Raw genomic sequence first — 15,092 nt, forward strand, 5'->3', positions numbered from 1 at the left:
ATTATTTCATCCTATAAGATGAATCACAAATTTTTAAAATAAAAGCATAGGTAGTGTGCTCAAGTAATAAACCTTATTGTTTCATTTTAAAACACAAATATAAGTACAGAGACAATTTTTTTTTTTTTTTTTGCAGTACATGGGCCTCTCACTGTTGTGGCCTCTCCCATTGTGGAGCACAGGCTCCGGATGCGCAGGCTCAGCGGCCATGGCTCATGGGCCCAGCCGCTCCACAGCATGTGGGATCTTCCCGGACCAGGGCATGAACCCGTGTCCCCTGCATCGGCAGGCGGGTTCTCAGCCACTGCACCACCAGGGAAGCCCCAGAGACAAATATTTTCATGAGCTACACAGAAAAGAATTTTTTTTTTGCTTACATTATATTCCTTTTAAAAAACTGAGGTTAAAAAAAAACCAAAACTGAGGTATAGTTGATTTACAATACTATAGTAGTTACAGTTGTACAACGTAGTGATTCAATATTTTTAGAGATTATACTCCATTTAAAGTCATTATAAAATATTGGCTTTATTCCCTATGCTGTACAATATATCATTGTAGCTTATTTATTTTATACATAGTTGTTTGTTCTCAATGGTGAAAAGCTGAAAGCCTTCTTGCTAAATTCATGAAAAAGACAATGATGCCCACTCTCACCACTTCTGTTTAACGTAGTATTGGAAGTCCTGGCCACAACAATCAGACAAGAAAAAGAAATCAAAGTAACCAAATTAGAAAAGAAGAGGTAAAAATGTCACTGTTTGCAGATGACATGATACTCTATATACAAAACCCTAAAGTCTCCACCCCAAAACTATTAAACTAATACATGAATTCAGCAATTTGCAGGATACAATATTAATATACAGAAATCTGTTGCATTTCTATACACTAACAATGAACTATAGAAAGAGAAATTTTTAAAATATCCTGTTTAAAGTCACATAAAAAAGGACCTAGGAATAAACTTAACCAAGGAAGTGAAAGACCCATATTTTGAAAATGATGAAACACTGATGAAGGAAATTGAAGAAGATTCAAAAAAATGGAAAGATATCCTGTACTCTGGGATTGGAAGCATTAATATTATTAAAATGGCCATGCTACTCAAAGCAATCTACAGATTTAATGCAATCCCTATCAAAATACTCATAACATTTTTTGCAGAACTAGAACAAATAATCCTAAAATTTATAAGGAATCACAAAAGACTCAGAATAGGCAAAGCAATCCTGAGAAAAAGAACAAAGCTGGAAGCATAACCCCTCCAGACTTCAGACTACACTACAAAGCTACAATAATCAAACTAGGATGGTATTGGCACAAAAACAGACGCATAGATCAATGGAACAAAATATCCCAGAAATAAACCGATGTACTTTTGGTAAATTAATCTATGATAAATGAGGCAAGAATGTAAAATGGAGAAAAGACAATCTCCTCAACAAGTTGTGCTGGGAAAATAGACAGCCACATGTAAAACAATGACATTAGAACATTCCCTCACACCGTACAGAAAAGTATATTCAAAGTGTTTTAAAGACCTAAATGAAGATACGAAAAAGTAAAACTCCCAGAAGAGAACATAGGTGGAACTCTCTTTGACATAAATGATAGCAATATTTTCTTGGAAAAAAAATCATTTTGAATGAAAATAATAGTGCTTTGATTTTAAAATGTATCTACACATGTGACTACTAGGTGATGTTAAAACAATTCTAGTTTATTATTTTAAGTAAAATTAACACAGTATGCAGGACTCTAAATGTGAACACCAATATAGTAGTAAACTCATTCCAGCAGAGGACATTTCTCCATGTGTTAAACTTGGATAACAAGTGTTGTTGGAATTTTAATTCCTTCCAGAAGCACCTGCCAGTTGGTGTATGAGGCCATCCATAATTATGAGAGCTATTTTAAAAGTTCATTAAAAATAAGCTGTGTAAAAATGTGGTGTTTTTCCTGTTCAGTGGGTCTTAGTTTTTATTATGTTCAAACTGCATGTTTCATTGAACATACTTTACATAAGAAATACAATATAATAATCTTATTGAATGCTCTTAGGATAGCACCAAAAAAAGTAGGCTAATTTGCACCTTCAGTTAGCTTTTGTTATATTTCCTTACAGCTCTAATAACATTTCTTTACTAGTCACCATTTTTTTAAAATAATTTTTTTCTTATTGAAAACTATACATCTAAGTCTTATGAAATTACCTTGAGGAGTTCCAGTTGCCCATACAGGAAGGGTGATTAGGTATTATATTAATGGCAATATTACCATAACAAGTCTCTATGCATTAAGTGAATTTTAATAAAAATAAGGTCAGACCTTTCCTTTGCCATGTTTTAACCAAAGTGAGATAGGGTTTCTTTTGTACAGAATCATTAAAAGCATAGTCCTTCCTTTTTAGTTATACTCAGATAGAAAACAACATGATCAAGGAACTTCAATCCTATTTGTGCAGTTTTCTTTCCTTTCAGAGGTTCTGCTTAAAACATCGATAAAAGACATATCAGGAGCATATATGGCCATTGTAAGGGTCCCACGGTTGTCCAGACACACTTGAGTCCTCCATAGGGCAGGATAATATATCTCCTGTTTGACCAAAATATTAGAGGAGAAAATCAATCTTAGTTAATTTACTTTTTATTTTGTGCTGAAGTCATACATGTGAAGAAGAAAATGGATGTCTGAGTGAGTGATGATCTCAACCCTCTTATCAAGATTAAATCCTGCACATCGTTGATATCCAAACACCTGGGGCACAGCAGCAAATCTTAGAGCACTGGGTACCATAGGGGCATTACAGGAATGGAGTGGTAGGAAGGACATCTAGGTGAACAAATGTTCCGTGGAACATGGGGTAATATTCTGGTGACATTGGAGAGACCAGTGTAACTCACTGGCATTCCCAGATGTGAGGTTCTTGATGACCAGCTGAAAATGACAGATAATTTCATCCAGTGGGTCTGAACAATAGTAGAAACTATGTGCTTTTTTTTTTACTATTTTATCTATAGTAGATATATTTCTCCTATAATATTGAATAGAAACTCTTTTAAATAGTCTCTACTTTAAAAAATCACCAGGTTAGCAGACATTCTCTGTTCCCTTTGTGAAATACACTGAGTTATGACCTGACAGACACTTGAGGAAGTGCTCTGCTCTTTAATACACCTGTGCACCTCTGCTCCCACTTGGTTGAGTTTTTTGTTTGCTAAGAGTCACTTAATGTTTATTCCCAAGTTTATTCAGTTGCACTTTCTATTGTAATTGCATAATTTAGTAAAACATCCTGTAAGTGGATAAAATCATTTGATTTGAGTGTGAAAGAGTCGTCATTTTTATGAAAACCAAGTGTGTGCTTTGGAAAGTCTAAAAAAGTGAAATTGCTAACAAATAGAAAACTTCTGTTCAACTAAGCATGAATGAGACAATTGTAAAAGACTAGAGGGGAAAACCCCTGAAAATAGTGGATTCTTTACTCAATGTACTTGCAAGTACCTTTAGATTTTTGTTCCACTTTAAATATATGAAAATTGATGCTAATCATAGGTGATGCATTTTGGATGTGCTAATGATGATTTAGTTTTCTAATCGATAGGCTCTCATTAAAAGACCTAGACCTGTCTTTAAAATATGGGTGACTGTATATTTGTATGTTTTAGGTTAAAATAAAATGTTTGAGGTTAAATATTATTTTCTTTATGATTCTTGGCTTTAAACTAAATTTTTAAATTAATCAATCAACTATTGGCCATTAAAAGTTCACTAATGGGCATCCTCTGCATTTTATCCAGACAGTGTCACTGTGCTCCTTTTGGATTTAACAGATGATGCATTTCATTGGAGTGCTTGTGCAAGAAGAGCTGAGATATTGGATGGTCTGGATTTTCTACTCCCAACACAAGAGCTGGAATTGTAGAAACCTTCCCCAGGGCAACTCAAAGGTCTTCTGATTCTCCATTACACATAATCCCAAACTTTTTAGAATGCAGAATAAACATGAGAGTTGCCCTTCAGCAAAGAAAATCTAATGTTCGTGTTTGCTGAAGATTTAAGGGAAGAGTTTTGACTTTTTTCCCTGATGATTCAGGTTTTAAATAGAAACTGTAACTTTAAAGGCAATATTTTTCCAGGGCAAGTTTTCCCACACTATACAAATATATTTAAATGGGCCATGCCCAGAGGGAAGCAGCAGAGGTAATTATGCAATATTGTAAAAATAAAATAAAAATTTAAAAGAAGTGGAATAGTCATGTTGTATATCATTCCTAGTTTATTAGGGTAGTTTGAGAAATATAAGCCAGCCAAAAAGTGATTGGCTGGTAATAAATACAATTCAAATGACTAACTTCACTCTTGCTTTTGGAATCTACACCGTTGTTACAGCTGGAATCAAGATTGTTAGAACTGACTTCAGATACTTTAACCCTGCGTTTCCCTTCATTCTCTCTCTTGTTGTGTGCAGATATGGGACAAAATTAGATACACTGAAATGGGAGATGGGATAGGCACTTGGAAGGGGGAGGAATCCCTCCCTTAGCAACTTTTGTGTAGAAGTAGTAATATTGAAATAAAGGCAATTTTCCAATCGCCTATGGTAAATAATCACCAAAATAATGAATAAGCTGGTAGTTTTTCCTTTTTCTCTAATGCTGATAAAGAGTGATGATTTATTTGAAAAGACACCAACACTGCTTGAATATTTACAACAGGGCCCTCTAGACAGTGAGGAGGGTACTTTCCAACCAGCCAGATATGTTAGCCTTGCCTGAGATGATAAAATATTTCATCAATCACTATGGGGTATATTTGTAGCTTTAATTATTTGGTTTTTCATCTCTCAAGAGAAATGTTTCTCACAAAAAAGTTAATAAAACAGCATTTATTTTTATTGTTTCACTGGAGATAAACTCAAAGTGTCCAACTGACTACTTACTATAATCCTTTAAAATCAACCACCAGTGAATCACACTCATTTTATATCCTTATCCCAAGTGACTTAATGTCTGCTTTGGTTTTCTTTTTGAGCCTGACAGAAAATAGATTTTAATTATAAAAAGTATTTACTAAAACATTTCCTTTTATCCTATATTTTTTCAGGTAAACTTAGCACTCATTTTCTCCCCACAAGTATGCTATGTAAAATTGTTAAATGTTAATTCATTGTTCAAGGAAAAATATACCCATAAAGTTTAAATAATACTTTCTGATTGTTAAAGTACAACATTTTAAGGGTATAAATGTCAACATAATCCAACCAAAGACAGCAGAGTTTGAACTCCAGACCTAAAACTGATACTTTTTGTTTTGTTTTGTTTTGTTTTGTGGTACGCGGGCCTCTCACTGTTGTGGCCTCTCCCGTTGCGGAGCACAGACTCCGGATGCGCAGGCTCAGCGGCCATGGCTCACGGGCCCAGCCGCTCCATGGCATGTGGGATCTTCCCGGACCAGGGCACGAACCCGTGTCCCCTGCATCGGCAGGCAGACTCTCAACCACTGCACCATCAGGGAAGCCCTGATACATTTTTTTAAGAAGCAGTAAAGAGTAGTGTTCAGGAATGTTGTCAATTTCCTTCATGTTTTACTCACAGTTTCATGAACTGTATTTGAAATGGTTTTCCCAGGGGAGGAGATGAAGATGGCGGAGTAGGAGGAGGCTGAGCTCCCTCCCCCTATGGACACATCAAAACTACATCTACATGTAGAGCAGTTCTCACTGAAAACAAGCTGCAGACTGGCAGAAAGACTCTCTTCCATAACCAAGGCTGTAAAGAAAGATCCACAAGGAGTTGATAAGAAGGGACGAGAAGTGATCAGGTTGGGACCTGCACCCCTAGGAGGGGACACAGAAGAGGAGGGTGATTACATGGGCTTGGAGATCCTCCTGTGGAGTGAGGGATTCGAACTACATGTTGGGCACCCCAGCCCTGGGGTCTGATACTGGGAAGACGAGTCCCCTTAGGTGTTTGAAAATCAGTGGGAGTAACAAGAGGGCTGAAGAAACCAAGACTCCACTTGTGAAGTGTGCACACACTTCTGGGAATTGCATGGAGGAAGCAGACTGAAACTGCCTGGGGCTCTGGTGGTTACCCCTGACAGTCCCTGTGCACACCCTGGCCCTCACTGGGTGCCTGCTCTGGCCCCTCCTGCTCCAACTCCCCACTAAGGGGAAGGCTGTTGCTGAGGAGAATACTACTATGGGGGATGGAGCTTGCTTGGACCTGGCACTGCATTTGAACAAGGCGAGGGCAGCCACTGCTGGCACTCGTGGAGGTGGTGGGTTGGGAGCTATCTTGAGCTCTGACTGGTGTGCCAGGACTGCACCAGCACCCACTCTGGTGGGTGCGGGGAGAGCACACACTTAGGGGAAATAAAACCAACTTGGACTCAACCCTCAGGGCTTCTGCTCCAGAACCTTGGGACCAACCCACACCCCTGACAGGGCGGTGATGGCCACTGACCATAGGAGAAGCTCTGGCTCACACCTGGCTCTGGCTCTAGCTCCTGACTCTCCAGCTCCACCTCCCACCAACGTGATAGATGCCAGCACACCCCAGGGGAAGATGTGACCCATAGTCATTTCAGATCCAGCTATCCCAACAAAGCCACTGGAGACATGAAGACTTCATAGGGATGCTCCCACACAGGACACCCCTTCAAGACTGGGATAGGTAAGTGTTTCACCTAATTTCATATATAGAGAGAAAGATAAACAGAGAAGACAGAGGAATATGTTTCAAATGAAAGAACAAGAACCACACCCCCCTCCCTGGAAGAATGCTTAATGAAAGAGATGTAAATAATTTACCAGATAAAGAATTCAAAGCATTAGTAATAAGAATGCTAATTGGAGCAGAGTTAAGATGGTGGTGTGGGAAGATGCAGAGTTATTGTCTCCCCACAACTAGGGTGCCTGCCAGCCGCTGGTGGGGGACTCTGACACCCAAGGAGACAGGAGGAACCTCAAAGTGAACTGGTAGGATGTAGGGGGATTGAGGAGGGAGGAGAAGCAGACACCAGACAGGATCTGCAGCCCTGAGGCCGGGAGATCAGGAGAGGCAGGAGGGAGGGACTCTCTGGGAAGAGCGGGAGAGGGGCAGAGGGCGATTGCCTGGCCCAATGGGCCGGGGAGCCTGCTGAGCTCCCAGGCCAGTCCCCTGCCTTCCAAGGCCCCCTCCAGGCTGCATGGGTCCTTGAGGGCATAGGAGATACTCTGGGGAGATCAGGAGAAGCATGCAGGAGGAGCCATCCAGGAAGAGCGGGAGAGGAATGGAGAGTGATTGACCCACCCACTCGGGCCTGGGGAGACTGCTGAGATCCCAGGCTGATTCCCTGCCCTCCAAGGCCCCCTCCAGGCTGTGTGGGTCCATGAGGGCATAGGAGGGAGGCTGGGGAGATCAGGAGAGGCAGGCAGGAGGGGCCATCCAGGAGGAGCGGGAGAGGAGCAGAGGGCTATTACCCTACCCACTCAGGCATGGGGAGCTTGCTGAGCTCAAGGCTGGTCCTCTGCCCTCCAAAGACCCCTCCAGGCCACGTAGGTCTTTGGAGGCATAGGAGGGAAACCAGGGAGATCAGGAGAGGTGGGTGGTAGGGGCCCTCCCAGACTGGAGGAGCAGAAGAGGAGAAGAGGGAGTTTGCTCTGCCCACTCGGGCCCAGGAAGCCTGCTGGGCCCCCAGGTGAGGTCCCCTGCCCTCTGAGACCAGGGGTGGGGGGCACGCCTGGGCCCTTTCTGTTCCTTGAGCCTAAGCCCCACCTCCCCAGCCTCCAGAGCCTTTTCCAGCTCTGTGGATCCTGGACATTGGTCCACCGCCCAAACTTTGCCCCTGCTTAGGACCCTCTCTCCACAGCCAAGGCCTTATCCCCCCTTTTTTCTTTTCTTTTCCCTCCTCCTCTTTTTGCTATTGTGGTACTGATGTACCTTCCAGTTGTTGATTCATCTATATTTTTGTTTTTATATTCTTCCTAACATATCTGTTAGTTTCCTAGTCTAATTTTATTTTTACTTTATTATTTTATTTTTCGCCACCTCAGGTGGCTTGTGGGATCTTGGTTCACAAGCCCAGGGTCAGGCTGAAGCTCCTGTGGTGGGAGCTCCAAGTCTGAACCACTGGACTAACAGAGAACCTCAGACCCCAGGGAATATTCAGCAGAGTGAGGTCTTACAGAGTTCCTCATCTCAGTACCAAGACCCAGCTCTACCCAATAGCCTACAAACTCCACTTTTGGAAGACTCAGGCCAAACAACTAGTAAAACAGGAACACAATCCCACTCATTAAAAAAAAAAAAAAAAAAGAGACAGCAAAAACCTTTTTCACAGATGAAGGAGCATGGAAAAAACCTCCAAGACCAAATAAATGAAGGGGAAATAGGCAATCTACCTGAAAAAGAATTCAGAGTAATGATAGTAAAGATGATCCAGAATCTCGGAAATAGAATGGAAGCACAGATTGAGAAAATACAAGAAATGTTTAACTAAGATCTAGAAGAACTAAAGAACAAACAAGCAGAGATGAACAACACAATAACTGAAATGAAAAATACACTAGAAGGAATCAATAACAGAATAACTGAGGCAGAAGAACAAATAAGTGATCTGGAAGACAAAATGGTGGAAATAACTGCCAAGGAGTGGAATAAAGAAAAAAGAATGAAAAGAATTGAAGACAATCTCAGAGACCTCTGGGACAACACTAAATGCACAAACATTCAAATTATAAGGGTCTCAGAAGAAGAAGAGAAAAAGAAAGGGTCTGAGAAAATATTTGAGGAGATTATAATTGAAAACTTCCTTAACATGGGAAAGGAAATATTCACACAAGTCAAGGAAGCACAGAGAGTCCCATACAGGATAAACCCTAGGAAAAACACACTGAGACACAAATTAATCAAACTCACAAAAATTAAATTCAAAGAAAAAGTATTAAAAGCAGCAAGTGAAAAACAAAAAGTAACATAAAAAGGAATCCCCATAAGGTTATCAGCCGATTTTTCAGCAGAAATTCTGCAGGCCAGAAGGGAGTGGCAGAATAAAGTAATGAAAGAGTAAAACCTACAACCAAGATTACCCTACCCAGCAAGGATCTCCTTCAGATTTGATGGAGAAGTCAAAAGCTTTTCAGACAAGCAAAAACTAAGAGAATTCACCACCACCAAACCAGCTTTACAAGAAATGCTAAAGAAATTTCTCTAGGCGGGAAACACAAGAGAAGAAAAAGACCCACAAAAGAAACCCAAACAAAACAATTAAGAAAATGATAATAGGAACATACATATTGATTATAATCTTGAATGTAAATGGATTAAATGTCCCAGCCAAAAGACATAGACTGTCTGAATGGATATAAAAACAAGACATATATATATGCTGTCTACAAGAGACCCACTTCAGACCTAGGGCCACATACAGACTGAAAATGAAAGGATAGAAAAAGATATTCCATGCAAATGGAAATCAAAAGAAAGCTGGAGTAACAATACTTCTATCAGATAAAATAGACTTTAAAATAAAGACTGTTACAAGAGATAAGGAGGGAAATTACATAATGATCAAAGGATGAATCCAAGAAGAAGATATAACAATTATAAATGTTTATGCACACAACATAGGAGCACCTCAATACATAAGGTAAATGCTAACAACCAGAAAAGGAGAAATTGACAGTGACACAATAATAGTAGGAGACTTTAACACCCCACTTACACCAATGGACAGATCATCCAAACAGAAAATAAATAAGGAAACACAAGCTTTAAATGACACAAGATACCAGATAGATCTAACGTATATTTATAGAACATTCCACCCAAAATTGGCAGAATACACTTTCTTCTCAAGTGCACACGGAACATTCTCCAGGATAGATCACATCTTGGGTCACAAATCAAGGCTTGGTAAATTTAAGAAAATTGAAATCGTACCAAGCATCTTTTCTGACCACAATGCTATGAGATTGGAAATCAGTTACAGGAAAAAAAAACCTGTAAAAAACAGAAATGAATGGAGGCTAAACAGTATGCTATTAAATAACCAAGATATCACTGAAGAAATCAAAGAAGAAATAAAAAAATACATAGAAACAAATCACAACGAAAACACAACTACCCAAAACCTATGGGACACAGCAAAAGCAGTTCTAAGAGGGAAGTTTATAGCAATACAATCTCATCTCAAAAAACAAGAAAAATCTCAAATAAACAATCTAACCCTACACTTAAAACAACTAGAGAAAGAAGAACAAAGGAAATCCAAAATCAGTAGAAGGAAAGAAATAATAAAGATCAGAGCAGAAATAAATAAAATAGAAATGAAGAAAATGATAGCGAAGATCAATAAATCTAAAAGGTGATTATTTGACAAGATAAACTAAATTGATAAACCCTTAGCCAGATTCATTAAGAAAAAAAGGTTGAGGATGCAAATCAATAAAATTAGAAATGAAAAAGGAGAAATCACAACTGACACTGCAGAAATACAAAGGATTATAAGAGACTACTACCAACAATTATATGCCAATAAAATGGACAACCTGGAAGAAATGGACAAATTCTTGGAAAGGTACAACTTTTCAAGACTGAACCAGGAAGAATTAGAAAATATAAACAGACCTATAACAAATATTGAAATTGAAACCATAATTAAAAATCTTCCAGCAAACAAAAGTCCGGGACCAGATGGCTTCACAGGTGAATTCTATCAAACATTTAGAGAAGAGCTAACACTGATCCTTCTCAAACTCTTCCAAAAAATTGCAGAGGGAGAAACACTCCCAAATTTATTCTACGAAGCCACTATCACCCTGATACTAAAACCAGAAAAATATATCACAAGAAAATAAAATTAAAGACTAATATCACTGATGAACATAGATGCAAAAATCCTGAACAAAATACTAGCAAACAGAATCCAGTAGCACATTAAAAGGATCATAAACCATGATCAAGTGGGAGTATCCCAGGGATGCAAGGATTCTTCAATATACACAATACAATCAATGTGATACACCACATTAACAAATTAAGTAATAAAAACCATATGATCATCTCAATAGATGCAGAAAAAGCTTTTGACAAAATTAAACACAAATTTATGATAAAAACTCTCCAGAAAATGGGTGTAGAGGGAACCTACCTCAACATAATAAAGGCCATATATGACAAATCCACAGCAAGCCTCAGACTCAGTGGTGAAAAACTGAAAGCATTTCCACTAGGATCAGAACAAGACAAGGACGTCCACTCTCACCACTCTTAATCAACATAGTACTGGAAGTCCAAGCCACAGCAACCAGAGAAGAAAAAGAAATAAAAGGAATACAAATTGGAAAAGAAGAAGTAAAATTGTCACTGTTTGCCAAAGACATGACACTATACATAGAAAATCCTAAAGATGCCACCAGAAAACTATTAAAACTAATCAATGAATTTGGTAAGGTTGCAGGTTACAAAATTAATGCACAGAAATCTCTTGCATTCCTATACACCAACAATGAAAGATCAGAAAGGGAAATTAAGGAAATACTCCCACTTACCACTGCAACAAAAAGAATAAAATACCTAGGAATAAACCTACCTAAGGAGGCAAAAGACCTGTACTCAGAAAACTATAAAACACTGATGAAAGATGGCATAAACAGATGGAGAAATATACCATTTTCTTGGACTGGAAGAACCAATATTGTGAAAATGACTAAACTACCCAAAGCAATCTACAGATTCAGTACAATCCCTATCAAACTACCAATGGCATTTTTCACAGAATTAAAACAAAAAATCTTATAATTCATATGGGAACACAAAAGACTCCGAATAGCCAAAGCAATCTGGAGAAAGAAAAATGGAGTAGGAGGAATCAGGCTCCCTGACTTCCAAACTATATCACAAAGCTAAAGTAATCAATACATTATGGTACTGACACAAAAACAGAAATATAGGTCAATGGTACAAGATAGAATACCCAGAGATAAACCCACACTCATATGGGGACCTAATTTATGACAAAGGAGGCAAGAACATACAATGGAGAAAAGAGAGCCTCTTCAACAAGTGGTGCTGGGAAAACTGGAGAGCTACATGTAAAAGAGTGAAATTAGAACACTACCTAACACCATATAGAAAAAACTCCAAATGGATTAAAGAATTTAGTTTAAGACTAGACACTATAAAACTCTTAGAGGAAAACATAGGAAAAACACTCTTTGACATAAACCACAACAAGATCTTTTTTGACCCACATTCTATAGTAACAGAAATAAAAACAAAAATAAACAAATGGGACTTAATGAAACTTAAAAGCTTTTGCACAGCAAAGGAAACCATAAACAAGACAAAAAGACAATCCTCAGAATGGGAGAATATATTTGCAAATGAAACAACAGACAAAGGATTAATCTCCAAAATATATATACAAATAGCTCATGGAGTTCAATATCAAAAAAGCAAACAATCCAGTTAAAAAATGGATGGAAGACCTAAACAGACATTTCACCAAGGAGTACATACAGATGGCCAAGAGGCACATGAAAAGATGCTCAACATCACATTACGAATTATTAGAGAAATGTAAATCAAAACTACAATGAGGTATCACCTCTTGCCGGTCAGAATGGCTATTATCAAAAAATCTAGAAACAAATGCTGGAAAGGGTGTAGTGAAAAGGGAACCCTCTTGCAGTGTTGGTGGGAATGTAAATTGATACAACCACTATGGAAATCAGTATGAAGTTTCCTTAAAAATCTAAAAATAGAACTACCATATGACCCAGCAATCCCACTACTGGGCATATACCCTGAGAAAACCATAATTCAAAAAGAGTCATGTACCACAGTGTTCCTTGCAGCACTATTTACAATAGCCAGGACATGGAAGGAATGTAAATGTCCATTGACAGATGAATGGATAAAGAAGATGTGGCACATATATACAATAGAATATTACTCAGCCATAAAAAGAAACAAAATTGAGTTATTTGCAGTGAGGTGGATGGACTAGAATCTGTCATACAGAATAAAGTAAGTCAGAAAGAGAAAAACAAATACTGTATGCTAACTCATATATATGGAATCTAAAACAAAAAAATGGTACTGATGATCCTAGCTGCAGGGCAGGAATAAAGAGGTAGACATAGAAAATGGACTTTAGGACATGGGGTGGAAGGGTGAAGCTGGGGCAATGAGAGAGTAGCCTTGACATATATACACTATGGAATATAAAATAGTTGGCTGGTGGGAAGCAGCAGCATAGCACAGGGAGATCGGCTTGGGGCTTTGCAATGACCTAGAGGGGTGGGGTAGGGAGGATGGGAGGGAGGCTCAAGAGGGAGGGGATATGGGGACATGTGTATGCATATGACTGATATTCTTTGTTGTGCAACAGAAACTAACACAGTATGTGAAGCAATTATACTCCAATAAAGATCTATTTAAAAAAAAGAATGCTAATTGAACTTGGGAAAATAATAGAGGAATACAGTGAGAATTTTAACAAGGAACTAGAAAATATAAAAAGTACTGGGCCTCCCTGGTGGCACAGTGGTTGAGAGTCCACCTGCCGATGCAGGGGACACGGGTTCGTGCCCCGGTCTGGGAAGATTCCACATGCCGCGGAGTGGCTGGGCCCGTGAGCCATGGACGCTGAGCTTGCGCGTACGGAGCCTGTGCTTCGCAACGGGAGAGGCTCAACAGTGAGAGGCCTGCGTACCGCAAAACTAAAACAAAAACAAAAAAAACAACAACAAAAAGTACTAATGAGGGCTGAAGAATACAATAACTGAAGTGAAAAACACACTAGAAGAAATTAATCGTAGACCAGGTGATACAGAAAAACGCATATGTGATCTGGAAGGTGGAATAATGGAAATCACCCAATCAGAACAGTGAAAATAAAAACAAATAAAAAAATGACAGTTTAAGGGACCTCTGGGACAACATCAAAAGTACTAACATTTGCATTATAGAGGTCTCAGAAGGAAAAGAAAGAGAGAAAGGGGTCAGAAATGTATTCATGAAATTATGACTGAAAACTTACTGTTCCTGTAGAAGGAAACAAATTTCCAGCTACAGGAAGTACAAAAAAAGTCCCAAAGAAAATGAACACAAAGAGACCCACACCAAGACATATCATAATTAAAATGGCAAAAGTTAAAGATAAAGAAAGAATTCTAAAAGCAGCAAGAGAAAAACAGAGTCACATACAAGGGAAACCAAATAAGGTTATCAGCTGATTTTTCTGCAGAAACTTTGCAGGCCAGAAGGGAGTGTAATGATATATTTAAAGTGCTGAAAAGGAGACCCCCACAACCTAGGATACTCTACTCAGCAAGGTTATCATTCAGAATGGAAGGAGAGGTAAAGAACTTCTCAGACAAGCAAAAACTACAAGAGTTAATCAAACTGAACCGACCCTATAAGCAGTGTTTAAAGGGTCTTCTCTAAGTGGAAAAGAAAAGGCTGCAATGAGAAGTAAGAATTTATAGGAAATGAAAAATCCCACTAGTAAAGACAAATATATAGTAAATGCTGTGGATCAACCACTTAAATAAGCTAGTATGAAGATTAAAAAACAAAAATTGTAAAATCAACTGTAACTACAATAAACAGTTAAGGGATAAACATGAAGATGTAAAATATGACATCAAAATCACAAAATGTGGAAGAAGGGAGTAGAAAATGTAGATCTTTTGGAATGTACTTGAACTTAGACTTCTATCAGTTTATGGTTTTTCTCTATCTAATGGTTAGGATTTGTGAATTATATGAGATACTAAACATATGGAAAATGATGAAGAAGGCAGGTGTGCGTATTTTATTTATTTATTTATTTTTGCTGTGTTGGGTCTTTGTTTCTGTGTGAGGGCTATCTCTAGTTGTGGCAAGCGGGGACCACTCTTCATTGTGGTGCACGGGTCCCTCACTATCGTGGCCTCTCTTGTTGCGGAGCATAGACTCCAGACGTGCAGGCTCAGTAGTTGTGGTTCACGGGCCTAGTTGCTCCGTGGCATGTGGGATCCTCCCAGACCAGGACTTGAACCCCTTTCCCCTGAATTAGCAGACAGACTCTCAACCACTGTGCCACCAGGGAAGCCC

Source organism: Tursiops truncatus, chromosome 11, assembly GCF_011762595.2.
Source record: "Tursiops truncatus isolate mTurTru1 chromosome 11, mTurTru1.mat.Y, whole genome shotgun sequence".
Lineage (NCBI taxonomy): Eukaryota > Metazoa > Chordata > Mammalia > Artiodactyla > Delphinidae > Tursiops > Tursiops truncatus.